We start from the raw sequence: 15127 nt of genomic DNA, 5'->3' as shown, positions 1-15127 counted from the left end.
AATGTAATCATTGGATGAGAAAAGGAATATAGGGAAAAGATGTAGTGAGTTTCTTTGAAACATGGATCCCACAAATGCTGGGGCAAAATATATTAAATGCAAAGCTGCAAATTGAAAGGGCTCACTGGACCTTCAGACCTAGAAGAACCAGTGAACAGCGACCACGACCAGTCATGGTAAGAATTTTAAGTAACCAGGAAAGAGATGTGGCCTTGGGAGCAGCATATGAATATTCAAAAAATAATAAAGGCCCATTAGTGGTGGACAATGCAAAAGTAATGTTTTTCTAGGACTTCAGCCCTGCCTTGGTCAAACAAAGAAAGGAATTTGATGAGGTAAAGAGTCAACTGCAATCTAAAAACTTTCAATATTCAATTATTTATCCAGCAACACTGAGGGTAGATGTCTCAGAAAATAATCGACGAATTTTCAAGAATAAAGAAGTGGAAGAATTTTAAAGTAAGTTATAAACTGGACTAACTGAAAGACAACTTTTTATTTATACTAATAGTACTAAGCCGTCTTGTTTTCAGTGTTAAAAGAAAAATATTGGTTTATACGAAGAGCTCTGAAAAGATAGAAAGGTGGTGAGGAAAACAGCAAGGTTGGAACTCCAACTTGGGGGGAAGATGGCACCAGGATAGGAGCGATTTTAAAAGATGGTGCCAAAGGGAGGTTTCTTCTTCAGAAGAAGAACCCACAGGCTGTTTTCATGGGCTTCCGGGTACTATTGTTAATGTCACCATCAGAGCTAGGGATATGTGTGTGTTTCTTAAAGGGGAAATGTATGTGTTGGAAATGTCTTTTAATAGGGAAATGTTATGACAGTATTTAGAAAATTGGAAAGATATTATTGTTATACAATATTTGTGTGAAAATGGTATGGATAAAACACTAAAGTTCATTAATCTTAATATTAATGGGATAAATGGGGGGGTGACAAACTTAAATATATTAAAAGTGGATATAATCTTTTTGCAAGAAACATATCATACCAAATTCGAACATGATAAATTAAAAAGATGATGGGTTGGACAATTAATATTGTCTTCCTTTGGTTCAAAGGCAAGAAGAGTGGCGATTCTAATTAATTCTCCAGTGTTAATAGAAGACACCTCGATTGACAAGCCGATAGGTATGTAATGGCACGCTGTAAAATTTATGAGAAGCATGGACATTTATGAATATTTATGCCCCAAATTATGATGATGAAGCCTTTATGAAGGACATCTTCTTAAAAACAACAGAGGGAAGACAAAATATATTAGTTGGAGAAGACTTTACTTTCTGATTGGACCAATACTAGATAAGTCGGCAAGAACAATAACGAGGGCTTTTCTTTGGTTTGGCTTCACGGACGAAGATTTATGGAGGGATAATGTCTACGTCAGCTGCAGGCTCGTTTGTGGCTGACAAGTCCGATGTGGGACAGGCAGACACGGTTGCAGCTGTTGCAAGGGAAAATTGGTTGGTTGGGGTTGGGTGTTGGGTTTTTCCTCCTTTGCCTTTTGTCAGTGAGGTAGGCTCTGCGGTCTTCTTCAAAGGAGGTTGTTGCCCGCCGAACTGTGATGCACCAAGATGCACGGTTGGAGGCGATATCAGCCCACTGGCGGTGGTCAATGTGGCAGGCACCAAGAGATTTCTTTAAGCAGTCCTTGTACCTCTTCTTTGGTGCACCTCTGTCTCGGTGGCCAGTGGAGAGCTCGCCATATAACACGATCTTGGGAAGGCGATGGTCCTCCATTCTGGAGACGTGACCTACCCAGCGCAGTTGGATCTTCAGCAGCATGGATTCGATGCTGTTGGCCTCTGCCATCTCGAGTACTTCAATGTTGGTGATGAAGTCGCTCCAATGAATGTTGAGGATGGAACAGAGACAACACTGGTGGAAGCGTTCTAGGAGCCGTAGATGATGCCGGTAGAGGACCCATGATTCGGAGCCGAACAGGAGTGTGGGTATGACAACGGCTCTGTATACGCTTATCTTTGTGAGGTTTTTCAGTTGGTTGTTTTTCCACTCTTTTGTGTAGTCTTCCAAAGGCCCTATTTGCCTTGGCGAGTCTGTTGTCTATCTCGTTGTCAAGGGTAATACAGCAAAAAAACACAATTTCATATATGAAAGATCTAAATCTTATTGATGTATGGAGGCAATTAAATCCCACAGAGAGAGAGACTACTCTCTTTAATCGAGGGTGCATGACTCACATACAAGGATTGACTTATTTTTAATGTCTGCCCAGTTAAAAAGTAGAATGAGAAAAACAGAATATCTAGTGAGGCTTCTATCAGATCATTCTCCATTAACTATAGCAATAATGGAAAGGCAAGAGAATTTATACAGATGGGGTCTCAATATTATATTGCTTAAAAGAACAGACCTCTGTGAATTTATAAAGAGACAGATAGAAATATTTTGTGAAACAAATCTTCCATCTTACTAGTATATGGGATATGCTTAAATGATATTTAAGGGGACAGATTATATTCTTTATGAAGAATCTTAAGAGGGCAGAAGTAAACAGTTTGGAGAAGGATATCAAAGAATTAGAGGAAAAAAAACAGGACTACAAGAAGAATATAGATTACTGGAGAATAAAAACCTAAGATATAATACAACAGAAATATATAGGACAGAAAAGCCTATATTAAAAACTAAACAGCAATACTATGAGTTGGGTCAACAGGCGCACAAAGTTTTAGCTTGGCAGATTAAAACAGAGGAGTCATCAAGAATGATAAATGCTATAGAAACAGAAACAAACTTTCTCGTATATAAGCAAAAATAAATTAATGACACTTTTAAACAATATTACACAAAACTATACATATCACAATTATAAGAGATGAGAACGAAATGGAAGAATTTTTGCTGAATGTCAAACGACCAAGTCTGAAAGAAAGAGAAAGGATAGAATTAGATACTCCTTTCACAAGGGAAGAAATCGAAAGGCCCTAGGCACCCTACGGGCTAGTAAATCACTGGGAGAAGATGGATTTCCACCTGAGTTTTATAGACAATTCAAATAATTAATAATGCCCCTTTTAATGGATGTCCTGGACCAAGCTGTGGAAACACAGATCCGCCCAGAGTCATTCTCACCCATGATTATTACAGTGTTACCAAAAAAGTATAGCAACCCACAAAAAACTTTGTCATACAGACTAATATCCCTGTTAAATGTTGATTATAAGATACTAATGAAATAGGTTAGGATAATACTTGTCAAAACTGATACATATGGACCAAGCAAGATTTGTTAAAGGAAGCCTTTCCTCAAATAGTCCAGAAAGATTATTTAATATAATACACATGGCTAAATCTGAACAAAATACAAGTATTACAGTGTCCACAGATACGAAAAAAGCATTTGACCATTTGGCCCTTTTTATTTAAAATACTGGCAAAATTTGGTTAAGGCAGAACATTTATAAATTGGATTAAAACTTTATACCAAAAACCACAAGCTAAAATAATTACAAATATTCAGATGTCAGCAGTGTTCCTCTTGAGTAAATTGAGTAGACAGAGATGCCCCCTGTCCCCAGCACTTTTTATTTTAGTGATTGAACTGCTGGCAGAGTTAATAAGAGAACCAGATATAAAGGGCTTCAAAGTCAGGCAAGAATACAAAATCAGTCTATTCATTGATGATGTGCGATTGTACATATTAAAACCGGCTAAATTATTTTGGAAAAATTACAAATAACACTAGAAAAATATGGAAGAATATCAGGCTACAAAATAAATATGGATAAAAGTGAGATAATGCCATTAACAAATTTTGAATATGAAAGACACCATAAAGGAAGTAAATTTAAATGGAACACAGATAGAATAAGATATCTTGGAATAGCAACTGACAATAACTTGCAAAATCTGTACAAACTAAATTATGTCCCTCTTCTTGGGAAGATAGAAAGAGACCCACAGAAATGGAGAGACTTACCGATTACTTTGGTGGGAAGGGTTAACTTTGTCAAAATGTAAGTGATGCCAAGACTGCAGTATCTTTTTCAATTACTGTCTATTCTAACCTAAAAACTTTTTTAAGCTAATAAACAACCATATTATATAGTTCCAATGAAATAATAAAGTACCAAGAATTACATTGGAAAAACTGACATGGGACTACGGACTGGGAGGACTTAGACTTCCAGATTTCAAAAAATATTACCTAGCTGCACAGGCTAGATTTCTCACAGCCTTCTTCACTGAAGACAACCCCCTGTCTGGGTTCAAATGGGAATGAACTCATGGAGGAAGAGGAAGCAAAGGACTTTATCTATAAATGGAGTATCAAATCACTAAAGAAAAAGATGGATAATCCCATTCTAATACATATGATTAGAACGTAGCAAGAAATTAATTAATGTATAGGACAAAAAAGAAGGGATATCAATAAAAGCACCATTGTGTAAAAATGTGTTACTATGAACATGGGCAATAGAATATTAAATTTGTGGTATGACAAAGATATAAGGTAATATTAAGGACTGTTATATGGAAAGAACCTTTATGTCCTTTGAACAATTAAAACACAAATACGGAGTGGCCAATGGGACTTTTTTCTGTTTTTTAAGGGAAGGATGGGGATCAAAGTTGACCCCACCTGAAATTACTGAGACTGAATGAATGGTCTGGATGGAGAATATACCCAAATTTATAACAAAAATGTGCATAACCAAGGTTGCAGAGGTCAAGAGAAAGATGGGAGTCAGACTTGGGGGTGGTGATTTCAGAAAGAAGCAGGACAGCATGACATCAATTATAAATGCAAGATATGGACTGGTTCAGTATAAGTTTTTACACCAATTATATCTTACCACATAGTTACACTGATCAAAAGCCGAAATTTCAGAGATGTGTTTCAGATGTGTGGCTGAGTCAGAATCTTTTCTACATGTCACGTGGTTGTGCATGAAAGTGAGGCTATTTTGGCAAGAATTTGCGGAAAAATTAACCAGGATAACAAGAGTGGCCTTCATGGGCTACCTGGAGCTACATCTATTAGCTAATTTCATGGAAATAAGTGACAAATTGACCAAATATCAAATCTCATTTATAAAAGTATCACTGGCGATAGTGAAAAAATGTATCGCGTTCACTTTGAAGTCCAACTCCCCTCTGCTCATAACACGATGGACTGTGGAAATGAACAGCTGTATACCTATGGAAAAAAAAAATCACATATAACTTAAAAGAATAAATATGACACTTTTGTAAAGGTCTGGCAGCCATACCTGGACCATACAGGGGCCCAGATACAATAATAAAAAGGAACAAAAAAGGGTATAAAAGAAACTATTATATATATATAAATGTAGTTTCCCCAACTGTTCTCTAGATATTTATATGTAAGCTCTGACAGTGAATGGATCTGTCCTTATGGAAGGGGAGGAGGGAGGGAAGGACCATTTTGTTTTTGTTGGTTGTGTTTGTGAGAAAAGGTTTAATACATTGTATATTTAAAATGTCACTGTATTATTTTTGGAAAAATAAAATAAAATGTTCAAAAAAGAGCAAGAGTGAACAAATAGGATTATCCTTTCAAACTGATGATACAAGAATAATAGGCCAAAACATGTTCTTCTGTGAAACAATCAACTCTTTCTTTCTCTCTCCACAGATTCTATCTGATCTATAAATTTTTTCCTAAATTATCTATTTTGTTCCTACTGTTCTATTTATTATATTTTATATTTATAATAACATTTACCTATCACTTTGTGAAACTCCAGGATTTGTTCTTTGCTTCTAAAAGCACTATTCTCCTTTTTAATAATGTATTTTTAACACTTAATATTTATCACTCAATTAATGGGTTCACTTTATATCTGTGATTTCATTTCCATGTCATGCTGGATTTAAATTGTTGAGCTTGAAGCTTATGGGAGATTTTTCCAATGATGTGATGGAAGTAAATAGGTTGTCATTTAACAGGATCCGGTTGCCCTGACCAACCTCAGCCAAGTCTTGGGAATCAAGGGTCCTCTACATCTCCATCCTATACTCCAACATCACACCATCACAAAGGTGAAATAAAGATAAACTGCAACCAAATAAAGTTTGTTTATTGATAATGATAGTGTAAAAGTTATTACAGCATATCATAAATCATTAAAAATGTCAGAGTTTTTTTTACATTTGTGGCTAGTAAGGCATCTGTTTTATTGTGGATAGGGAACAAAAACTAGTGTACTCTTTGGCAAAATTAAATCGCAAAACAGAGGATAATTCGATGATAAGAACCAGGTGTCATTCAGTTTCCATTTTAAACTTCCATCTTCTGTTAGCTGCTTTTACTACATGACACATGAGTTTCATTTCCACATTCTAATATCCTCTTGTTTCACATTATACTTACTGCAATCTCTCTTCTGATATAGGACCTATAATGTAGCAGTTCATCCCTATGTCACTTAATATGTAAGTACGTACCTCTTTTTATTTGTTACAGATGTGAAGCTTAAATCAATGAGGTCCTCAAATGTAACTTTTGAGATACAGTGCCTCACACGATAGATCCAAGAGGTTGATGACACAACTAATACGCAAATTTCTTAGGCTTATCAGATAGACTAACTGATCTCAAAGGAAAGGTGTTCCTTCATTTCTTATTTTGCTATATTCTCTCCTCTGCAGTAGTCCATGTATTTTCTTCCTCTCTTTTACTGTTTCCCCTCTCATTTCTTCTTAACATTCACATCTTATCCAATTGCCCCATATATCTACATATTGCATCCGTAATTCTCTTGCTTTTCTTGTTGCGATTTTTGGAAATTGTGAGTAAATTTGTAATTTTCTATTTCTTCATTGTAATAATGTTAATATTTAGTCATTCTAATGAAATGGATGAAGGTTGTGCTGGAGTTATAATCTGTCATTTGTTTTGCTACACTGTCATTAACATTGACAGTCAATCCTCTGCCTAGAAAAGACACATCCAGCACTTTAATGACTTTTTTTTAAATACTTAGTTCCTTCTCTTTAATTAGGAGGATTTCTGCTGATGTGATCTCAGAAAATTATTTATTTAACTCATATGATATTCATTTAATATAATTTTCTGGATGAGTGATGCCCTTGCTCGTGTGATAATGCACTGACTGATAAAAGTGTAGAAATGCCACAGTATCAAGAAGGGAATGCAAAATATGTGTGTGAACAATGAAACAAGCATGGATACATTGAGAAAAAAATATCAAGGGGAATTAATTTCGTTAAATAAAAACTACTGCAAGTGCATTGTTTTGTACATCGCAAGATGATAGTGAGAATTGTCTGGTACATCCAGTACTCAGTGATAAGGAACATCTGAACAAGATTAAAGGGAATTGAAAATGAATTTGGAAGTGGAAAAGTTAAAATTCAGATAAATAAATTATGTCAAGAATCCAAGAGGTAATAATTGCTAAATAATGTGCAACTATTGTTATTACTACACGATTGACAAATAGAAGTATATTGTTCTATTTACTCAGCTCGGAAACTATGTAGTTCATGAAAGGAGGAATAATTGAGGTGAAACTGTCCTTCAGTATAGTGCTGCACATTAGCAGGTACCGATCCTGACATCCCGCTCTGCAACACTCCTTTGAGCCCTTTGGTGGGGATGGGGGAAAGGGTTTTTGGGAGAGAAAATTTGTTATTTATTTTTCCACAATATGTGCACCCTCATCTGAAGCACAACTGGAACTGTCCACCATTTTGCAAGGTCAATAGTGCATACCTCAGTGGTTTGTAATCTAAGTAGATTGGGTGCCGATTCTTGGGCAACACAGATCTGAAACCAGTGTCAATTTGGACCCCAAGAGCTCAGATAACAGCATGCATTCAATTCCCATAAAATTTACGGTTGTTTAAAGGAGTTGTGAATCACTTCCTGGTGACAATTTGTATGAGGGCTGATTAGACAGAAATATTGATCATGTGTGTAAAATTCATCATATTTTCTGGTCTATAGTTTACACGCCCTTCAAAAAAGAGAAAAGGTTGAGCTGACATCACTTTTATGAGGAGGTTGACAGCAACGTGATATGCTGCAGCCACCACTGCAAACCTTTGAAAGGAATAGCACTGCCTTGTCTGTGGCAGTAAAAGTCATTGTGGTAATCAATCTCAATACATAAATATTTAAAGGCTGGGGCAGGCAACATCTGTAAACAAAACAGGGAAAACTAGAAAGGCTCAGAAACATCTGTAAAAAGAGGAACAGAGTGTGAAGGAGGGATTAAGGGATGAACAAACAACCATGTTTTCTCTTTCTAATTGCTCTTCAGCCAGATGATATTGTTTATTCAAAAGGCAACTCTGCCCTCATCCTAACAGAGATATTCCTTTGGTCCTATCCATGCTCTCCCGTCCTCCCTGCAGCTTGATACTAATCTATTTTTTCCTCCTTCCCATTTCTAACTAAAGAAACACCAAAAATATTCTCTCTTTTTTTGACAGAAACTGCTTGACATCCAAATGTTTTAGTATTTTCTGTTTTAATTTCAGATTTCCAAGTCTATTATTTTTAAAATTTTAAACCTCTGAAACAACTCCAACACACTGCCAAGCTGGAGAAGTTATAGTCACACCCTGCTCCAGGAGAAAAGAACTCGTCCCTTCAATTAACAGGCCAGCGACAGGCAGCAAAAACATAGATTCTTCAGGATGTGGATGTTTCCATGCATGAATGCACTATGATGAAATAATTAAATTTGAATCCTGAAATATTCTGCAACATATTTTGCTCTATGAGCATGCATTTAGCCTAAGCCCAGAGATTAGTGCAGATATCCGATAGAAATTGCAACAATTTAATTTTGCAATGATCAGCTATATTATCCACTTATAAGCCACTGAACCTGACTGAAAGGTGCCTAATCGAGGCAAGAGCTTTCTTTTAACTGGGTTGAACAAGAAAGTCTGCAGACACTGTGACTGTAGTTTTTTAAATTCAAAAATGCTGGAGAAACTCAGCAGGTCATGCAGCATTCAATAGTAGGAAAGATATGAAACCAAATTTTTGGGCCTGAGTCCTTCATCACCATATGAACAAAAAGCAGACAGGCAGATGAATAAAAAGTTGGGGGGGGAGGAAGGAAGAAGAGGCAGAGGGAGGAGCACAGGGCAACAGCCAACAGGTCATAGGTGGATATGGGTAGAAGGGCAGAAGAGGAAAAAGCTGAGGTGACAGGGAGGAGGGGTTAGCTCTCTGAATGGAGAGGGAATTGGGATGGGGAGATGGAGGAAAGAGAGACAGTTTGTGTCAGGGGCTTCCCCTCTCTGGTTGGAGAGAGACCAGAATTAGTTGTTAACTGACTTGGGGTTTTTACTATGAAAGAACAGAATTTGCCTACAAGGAGAACCATACTGCCACCTGCATCGTCTCTGGTAGGAATGACATTATAAAGCAATCTTTCCACCACCTGACCTTCTATTTCAGCGCCTTAAGTAGTCAGTAGAATGAGTCATTTGTTGTATGCTCCATAATCTGGTAATGATAATGTCTATCCATGCCAGCAGCCGTGTAGGGGTGCAGGAGGAGAAAGGTAAAAGGAAGACAAGAAAGGTTTGAGGAAATCTAGGAGTCCCTTCCTAATTGGGTTATCATAGAGCAACTGATCTAATTATATTTTCAATAACATAATCCTAATTCAACTTCTTTCCCTCCATTACTGAACATCTTTGCCTGCATTTACCCAAAATAACAGAACAAAGGCAAATAAATGATTATTCTATATAATTTATTATGACTGATACCAGAGACTGCGTCAGTTAATGTTTTGGTCATGTGTTTACCATGGAGAATAGTTATCAGTATGTGAGAACCACATGATGTGAGGGCTGAATTCTGACAGAAAAGAGATTTTTGTAAGACAAGTGATGGAAATGTACTGCCTTCAAGAGTGTGAAACAAGTGATGTAGTTGGTAGGGACATGAGATTTCAAAATGCAATCACTAACTTTGATTGATTTCTTACTGCTTGTCTCCTCACCTTAACTTTGGCAACTGTCACTTTCAATTGCCTGTTTAGTATTTGCTTGTAGGGTTATGATTCCCCTGCGAATGAAGAACTGCTCTCCTACATCTGATTTTGGATAATGAGGTGCTCAATCTTACCAATGAGCAGCCAACAAGCTCCAACAATCTACCCTGTTCCAGCTACAAATCACTCCTCATTAGGATGTGCAGACTTTCTTTCCTTTAGTGGTTTACAACATCAGCCTCCAGGGTATTTCCATTCGGCTGGTCACAATGAGCAATAAACCAGCCTGTCCACACTTCATTTTGATAAAGCCTTCTAGTACTGATTTGATCTCTGAAGTCATCATTACATCTCAATGAAACCAAAAACAGTGTAAAGCCAAGAGAAACATTCAAAATGCTGGAGAAATTCAGCTGGGCATTATTTTCAATCATACTCTGATAGTCATCCCCCCCAGTTTTACTTGCTTTAAGAAACTGTCAAAGACGGGAATGTTTCTGAATGTCTCTGACATCATAATAACGTAGCCAAAGCACAAATTCTAGCGAGTCCTGGACATTTCAATTGTTCATTGCAATCAGAGTGGGGTTTATTTTTCTTGCAGTATCCAATATAGTTCTACCGTTTTGCAGATGAAAGATTATGCGGAGAAGTTATCTCATCTCGTACAGATGGTAAACATGTCACAATAGTGTCTTGGAGAAGGGACTTCCTCATTGCCAATATCAATGTCACTGCATAAGATTGTGTTACTATTGGCTAAGTATTATTTATGTCACCTTGCAGTTGATGCATTTCACATTGCAAAGATAGGTGGAGTGACAGGTAGAGTTGAGAAAGCAAGGCATCAGCAGGTGGACGTAGACAGGTTGGGAGAAGGGGAAAAAAAGTGGCAGGTGGAATACAGCATTGGGAACCATATGGCCATGCACTGTGGAAGAAGGAATAAAGACAGAAACTATTTTCTAATTGAGGAGAGAATTCAGAAAGCAGAAGTCCAAAGGGAGTTGGGAATTCATTAAGGGATAACTTACAGGGAGAGTTGGTTGTAAGGAAGGCAGATGCAATGTTAGCATTCATTTAGGGAGGACTAGACTACAAAAGCAAGAATGTAATGATCCAGCTTTATAAGACAATATTTGGAGTATTGCGATAATTTTTGGACACGATATCTAAGAAACGATGTGCTGGCATTGGACAGAGTCCAGAAGCTTACGAGAAATATCCTGTATTAAAAGATTAACATATGAAAAGCGTTTCATGGCTCTGGGTCTGTACTTACTGTAGTTTAGAAAGATGATTGGAAATCTCATTGAAATCTACCGAATATTGAAAAGCCTGGAAAGAGTGGACGTGGAGAAGTATTGTCCTCTTAAACAGAGATGAGAAGAAATTTCTTAAGCCAGAGGGTAGTTAATCTGTGGCATTCATTACTACAGATGGCTGTGGAGAGCTAGTCATTGGTATATTGAGATTGATAGGTTCTTGATTAGTAGGGCTGTCACAGGGAGAGGGATGGGAATGGGAATAGAAAGGAAAAATACCTATGAGTCGAATGAAAGAACAAGCTCAATGGACCAAATGGCCTAAATCTGTTTCTATGTCTTAAGGTCAATGAGTAAGTAACAGCAGAGCATTTTTTAAAATAACTAAATAATCAAATAGCGCCATTACGGAAGGGAAATAATATTAGACAAATTTGCAAGAGATTTGGAGAATTTAATAAACCATTGGATTAAGGGAACTATTTGATATAGTATTTTTGATTCCAAAAATTATTTGATAAGATGCCAAAGAAAGTGTTACTTCATGAGATTAAAGTGCATGGGGTTGGGTATAATATGTTGGTATGCATTGGGATGTGGCTGCCTCACAGATAAAAGTCATTTTCAGATTAGCAGTCAATCACCAGAGGTGACGAGTAATCAGAAGTGTGATGCAGGGATCAGTGTTGGGTCTCAAATATCTACTACCTATATTGATGGTGGACAACAGAACTAAGTGTGCAGTAGCCAAAGATAGGTGGATTAGCAAGCTGCAAGAAGAATCAAATCAGGTTCATTGTCATGAACACGTGTCACAAGATTTGTTGGTTTGTAAAGATCGTGTTATATGGCGAGCTCTCCAAGAGAAAAAAGTGAGTTAGTGTCTGTGGTTCATTGTTCATTCAGAAATCAGATGGCGGAAGGGAAGAAGCTGTTTTTATAACTTTGAGTGTTCTTCTTCGGGCTCCTGTACCTCCTTCCTGATGGTAGCAGTGAGAAAAATATATGACCAGGGTGGTAAAGGATCTTAATGTTGGAGGCTGCTTTCTTGAGACACCATCTCTTATACATGTCCTTAATGGAGTGTAAACTAATGCCCATGATGGTGTTGGTTGAATTCACAACCTACTGTAGATTTTTCCAGTCCTGTGCATTGGCTTCTCCATACCAGACAGTGATGAAACCAGTCAGAATGTTTTCCATGAAGCACCTGTAGAAATTTGCAAGTCTTTGGTGATATACCAAATCTTATCAAGCTCCTAACAAAATATAGCCACTGGTGAGCCTTTCTCATGATTGCATTGACATGATTGCCCTAGGATAGATCTTCAGAGATTTTAACACCCAAAAATTTGAAGTTCTCTATCCTCTCCACTGCTGTCTCTTCAATGAGGACTGGTTTGTGTTTTCCCAGTTTCCCCTTTCCCAGTTCTTTAGTTTCACTAACATTGAGTACAAGTTGTTGTGACACTACAACTAGCTGATCTATATCAGCCCTGTACACTTCCTCATTGCCATCTCTGATTCTGCTGACAACTGTGGTGTCGTTGGCAAAATTATAGATAGCATTTGAATTATGCCTGGCTGCACAGTCATGGGTGTTGAGAGAGCAGAGCAGTGGACTAAGCACAAAGGTACTGCAAAGGGATATAAATGGGCAAGATGATGGCAGAAGGAATTTAATATGGTAAAGTATAAGATCATTTACTTTAGAAGGAAGAAAAAAAAGCAAAATATTTAAACAGAACAAAATGACAAAAATGTGGTGATACAAGTATTTCAGTACACATAACAATAATAAATAAATCTAATAAATCTGAATCTAATCTGGGGGGATCCCATTGCAGGAAACACTAGTTATCTTGCAGGTACAGCAAGGCTAATGTTGTACAGGTATAGTACCCTTTATCTGAATACCCATAATCCACAAAGATCCAAAATATTTTTCATCCGTGGTCCCATAAGGTAATACGTAATACGTAATAGGGTTCAGAAATCCTGATTGGAGAATTGGACGTAGCGGATGTAAGAAGTACATTATTGAGTGTAGATTTTTCAATATATGTCTACTTCAGTTAATTTGTGCATATGTAAATATTTGTATTGTAATGTGAATGCATGTATCTTTAAGTTTCAGTGAATTAATGTATTTTTTAAATGGTATTCCAAAATCCGAAAAAAAATCCAAAATCTGAACACTTCCGGCCCAGGTATTTTGGATAAAGGGTACTCGACATGTACAAAGTTTATGGAGTGTAAAAGTAGGGAAGTATTGTTGCATTTTGATAAAATATAGGTGAGAATACACCTGGAGTATCTTATTTTTGAGGAAAGAGATACATGCTTTGGAGAAAGTGTCCAGAAGGTACTCTAGATTGGTTCCTGGGATGTTGTTGTACAGAGGTTGAGCATGCCGGGTCAACACAAACTGTAGTTTATAAGAACAAGAGGTAACCTTATTAAAATATAAGGTTCTGAAACAGATTGACAGGTGGATGCTGAGGGCCTATTTCTAGACATAGATGAGTATATAATATTTAAGTGATTAGAAATGGATCATATACACCTGTTGAGTTCAAAAGGCTACTTTTGTATTTTGTATGGTTTCTGGTTACTTATTTCCATGTGATCAAACTATTACAATAAAGATCAATCGGAAGATAGACCTGAAGTTGAAGTGCCAACTGTTCTTTGTGAGGGTAATCTATGTTCAAGGTTCCTTTTATCATCTATGGATGGAGTATAACAATATGTCAATACACTTTTAAATAGTTATGTTATCAGCAGATTGTTGAGGCTTGATGCAAATTCAAACTAAGTACAGTTAGAATTGCTAAAATGAATACGCAGTATTAGTCTGTCAAAGACTATTTTTTTTTGTTTCCACTCTAATGCCCATGTCTTTTAGGGGCATGTTCTCATACTCAGCTTTTAAAATTGCATAATTAATTATACTATTGCAACAAACTGATGCAGTAAGTTGATCAGAAACAATTTGAAGTGGTTTATTCTGACTTCCTCTCACCCTTCTATTCCAGCATAGGTCTTTACTCAGTACTTTTCCACACAAAAGTTTTAGGCTAAGCTGGGAACACAGGACATATTAAAAGTACAACAAAAAATTGTATCCATCAAATCTCTGAAATAGCATAATTATCTCAGATTAACTCATACTCTAAAGTTGTAATTACCGTTAAATCATTTTGAATAATTCTGTAAATATATTCACATGAATAATACCAGATTTTATAACTATCTGCCATTTTAATGTTAAGAGCAGCAAAAATACCTTTGCACGTTCTCAATAAATACTGCATATGGGGAGAAGGCAGGTAGGTGGAGTTAGGTCATAAATTACATCAGCCATGATCGTATTGAATGGCGCAGCAGGCTCGATGGGCCATTTTTGGTCAACTCCTGTTCCTACTTCTTATGTTCCTATGTTCCTATGTTAAAGCCTACCACCACCCACCAGCAAATCTGCAAAGATAAACAAGGACACCAGGAGCACCAACAGGTCCTTCAAGTAGAACAATTGGGAGTAAATCCTAGAACTCCCTACCTGACAGCACAATGGAAGAATTTCACCAGAAAAGCTGCAGTGGTTCAAGAGAGTGCCTCACACTGCCTTCTTAAGGGCACTTAGGGTTTGAGGATGAATGTTGGCCTCACCAGCAACAACCACATCCTAGAAATATAATATATAATTCAATCAAATCAGGGGATAATTCAAGGTATTCAGCATTTTTAAAAAAAATAAAATGAGCATGTAGAAAATCTTGAGAAATGTATAACTTATTGTAATTGATGCTGCATAATTTTTATGTTATGTGTAAACTATGTGTTCTTGGTAGATTATTAACCTGCAACAAACTCCATTGCAG

At 36.9% G+C, this 15127-nt stretch overlaps 2 long non-coding RNA genes across 2 annotated transcripts in view; one reads left to right on the top strand and one right to left on the bottom strand.

Moving 5' to 3' along the window:
- Nucleotides 1-390: 390 nt before the first annotated feature.
- Nucleotides 391-6427, top strand: LOC138738554 (uncharacterized). The gene is made up of 3 exons (XR_011341598.1): nt 391-459; nt 1066-1135; nt 6388-6427. It is a non-coding gene; the product is annotated as an uncharacterized lncRNA (long non-coding RNA).
- Nucleotides 3355-15127, bottom strand: part of LOC138738553 (uncharacterized) — a 31388-nt gene continuing 19615 nt past the window's right edge. The window contains exons 2-3 of the long non-coding RNA XR_011341597.1: nt 14806-14931; nt 3355-5168 (exon numbers count right to left, since the gene is read on the bottom strand). This is a non-coding gene — a long non-coding RNA (uncharacterized lncRNA). The remainder of the gene's footprint in view (nt 5169-14805; nt 14932-15127) is intronic.

The sequence above is a fragment of the Narcine bancroftii genome, chromosome 7 (assembly GCF_036971445.1).
Source record: "Narcine bancroftii isolate sNarBan1 chromosome 7, sNarBan1.hap1, whole genome shotgun sequence".
NCBI classification, from domain to species: domain Eukaryota; kingdom Metazoa; phylum Chordata; class Chondrichthyes; order Torpediniformes; family Narcinidae; genus Narcine; species Narcine bancroftii.
This window is presented reverse-complemented; position numbering and strand designations above follow the sequence as displayed.